Source organism: Psammomys obesus, unplaced genomic scaffold (genome assembly GCF_907164565.1).
Source record: "Psammomys obesus unplaced genomic scaffold, mPsaObe1.curated_primary_1811, whole genome shotgun sequence".
NCBI lineage: Eukaryota > Metazoa > Chordata > Mammalia > Rodentia > Muridae > Psammomys > Psammomys obesus.
The window spans coordinates 30854548-30858010 of record NW_026596069.1 but is presented as its reverse complement, the minus strand read 5'-3'; positions in this window follow the sequence as shown (position 1 = coordinate 30858010).

Genomic DNA, 3463 nt, shown 5'->3' with positions numbered 1-3463 from the left:
ACTTAAGGAAGAAAAGTTCTTGATTTCATAAGCCATTGGTTTCCACTCTGGCTTGGCAACAGTTTCAGATGAACTGAAAGAGATCTAAAAACACTGAAACAAATTTGAAGTTTGTTTCTTATGGAAAAAATAACAAATGCAATTAAAGTTTGTCGCTCTAGTTTCTTGTGAAAAATAATATATGAAAAAAAATTTCCCTTAAGTTTGGAACATGAATCGAGCACTCATATATAACTAGCACTATATATAGCACTAATACCTAGCTGTCTACACTACTGAGAAGTAAAACTGCAGAGCCTTCAAAGATCATAAATGGAGGGACCAAGAAATTGACGTAGAAACCAACAGTACATCGGTTTCTGAAGTTCAGTAGGCTACATGCCTCTTCTTAAACATCCAACAGAACTCATGGTCAAACACAGGGTCCAATTTATTCAAGAACAGTTATAGTATTAAGCCATTTCTTTGGTAAGCAAGTAACACATTACACTTGAATGGTTTCATTACTTTTATTTGGGGACTAAGATCTGCCATGGGATCTTTCACCCTGTCTCACAGACTTTGTTTATGACAAAATTAAAAAATATAAAAAATAATGACAGAATGAATACAATATCTCTCATTTTTAAAGATCTTACATACTAAAAGGAGGTTTATTTCACCTCGCTGCTGGAATTTTTTTTCTTCAAGGCTGCTTAATGTATTACAAATAGTTATGGTAAAGTTCTGAAGTATACTTTCTTGTTTGACTATCAAAGCTCTAACTCAATTGAGTGTGGTTTCATTCAGAACACTGTGTCAGCAATAGAGCATTGCGTGAAATGCTTACCAAGTTTGACCCAAAGGAAAATGACTGATTCTACAAGTCAGAAGAATCAAATTATACTGTATTAAAGCATCATTGACTTTTAATATTTGTTTACCAGATCATGTGTCTTACAGAAAATGAAAACATATTTTTTAATACAGATTGGTTCCCCTCAAACTCATACTTATTAATTAACTACTAAATGCATTTAAATGCTCACTTTCTTCTAATTGGGTGGCCTAACAACTTCTGTATTATGGATAACTTTTGCTGTACTCTGTGCTGTCCTGGCAGCCTTGAACTATGACACACTGAACTTCTTAAAAACGTTGTCAACTGTCAATTGATTTTTCTTTAAGCATTCTATGCAAAACTGAAATGAAACAAACAAACAAAAGGAAAAAAATAGGACTAAACCAAACCTGATGACTGATTCCCTTCTAATCCTCTCTTCTGTAGTGGTCCGCTGCTCAGTGACACAAGCACATCTTTAGGAGTACTGAAATCAAGAAACCCAGTATGGCTGCCAGCAACCAAATTGGAATCTTATTTGAGTGTACTAATTGCCAAAATAACAAGCGGCCATCTTACTGAATAAAATAGTACTGTATCAGGTACCGGCCCCCTATATATGAAAGACATTTTAAATTTACAAATACTATATTTGGCTAAGAGTTTCTGTGACGAAATATGGCAGCAGTCATTAAGAGATGGCTTCCAGTGTTAATATGACAAATTATCTTCATCCCTATATTGTATTTTATATGAATTGGTTCTTTTTGCTTAGAGTTTTCAAATGAAAGAGTCTCAGTGAAGTTTATAGATATATTTTGTTCTTTATATATGAGCCATAAGACAAAAATGATGAAGACATTTGTAGCTTATCTGTCATCTCATCTTCTTGATACTCTAGGAGTTTTTGAAGTCTACAAAGTGATTTCTGAATTAGACAGCATTATGTCAGCTTTCTGCTAGGAATTTTGCTAAGACAACTTTTCTTTCAAAGGCATTCAAATGCAATATGAAGTATGAAAATAGATTTTTGGTGGAATAAAACAGCAAGATGAGAGCATTAAAAGACCCCTTTCAGTGAGGAGTTCAGAGGGCATGAGGATTCTGGTCCTTTATGTGAAATCAGAAGTTGAAATCTCTGCCCTGCTGTGTTCGTTGTAGGAGTTTTCAAGAACAAGCAAATGGTATGCAATTGATAGAGACGTGAGTCAGCTAACAGTCACGCTGGAGAGTTTGATCAGCACCGTTTCCTGTACTAAGTATTTAAAAGGTAAGAAATACTACTTTACTTAAATGTGGAGTTCTGTGATGATAAATGAGCAGGATTCATCTACTTCAATATAAAATCTTCCTACTTGCACTTTAGACAAAATTCTTACAATATAGGTAATGATAATTCAAGTATGGTCTTCTTCCAAAGAGCTTAGCCCAGCCCATAAGGTGATTGAGGAGCTAGTTTGAAGCCTCCTTCTTAAAGAATATATTTATTATATTCTAGACCATTCAATATCTTAAATTTGTGTTTGGCTTAGAAGTCTGAGTTCAATTTATATCAGCAGTATTGGAGCGAACCCCGACAGTCTCTTTGGATTTATAGTTCTGTGTACTTTGCACCTCTTAACTTACAACTGCATGCATCATTGTGTTTTAAGACTAAAACATCTGAAAGAAAGGATCTATTTTTACTTGCAATAATTTATCTAGATAATGTATCATGGTAGTTGCAGTATCATGAACTTCCAACTGCTCTGTATGTAACACATGTAACTGTATTCATAGAGCAAATTTATTACAGTTATTACAGAGCTTTAAATGAAACCATGGTCAATTCAGGAAACAGGTTTATTTACTCATGTTCATGGATGAAAATCTACATAAAAACATTGACAGCACACCAGCTATGTTGTACTTGGATTATTATACTAAGGCCCACGCAACAGATTTCACTGTAAAACAATGGGAAACCAGAAATATTACTTGAATACAAATATTGGTCCCGTTGGGGTCTCAGCAGTCACAAAAAGAAAGCTTTATGTAAGTTTGGAATTGCTCATATTGGAAGTCATTTTTCTGAACCTGAACTTTTCATTTAAAGCCTGAAGATGAAAAGTCCACTATGAGAATGTCAGTATTTTATTATTTCCAAATGTTAACCAGAAAGGAAACTAACAGTGATGGTAGTTTCTATTTGAGAGACCATTTAGAACTGTATTTTTTTTTTTGTTTTTGGTTTTTTTTGTTTTTTTTTTTTGCTTTCTTTTCCTAAATATAGATTCTATTTGGGTTCTCTGTTGTATACACAAACAAGAACAATTTTGGAAGTTGAGTCTTGATTTCTTATTTAGGCAAGTGTAGAATTATCCATTCACTTGGTTTTTGTCATGTAATGTAAATAAGAAAGAAATATTAAATAGGTTAAACTTATTTTATAGGACAATAAGGTTTCATAAGCTAACATAAAATCAAGTTGCTACATTTTATATGTTTTCTGTCCAGCAGTTTATTATTTTAACTGCCCTGAGTAGATTCTAAATACTGCTTAGCAAAGTTCTTAGAATTTAAATATGATTCAGTAAAGCTACTCAAAAATAATAAAACAGTTCTTTTCAGATAGATAATTTTAATTAGAAGGTAGGACTCTCA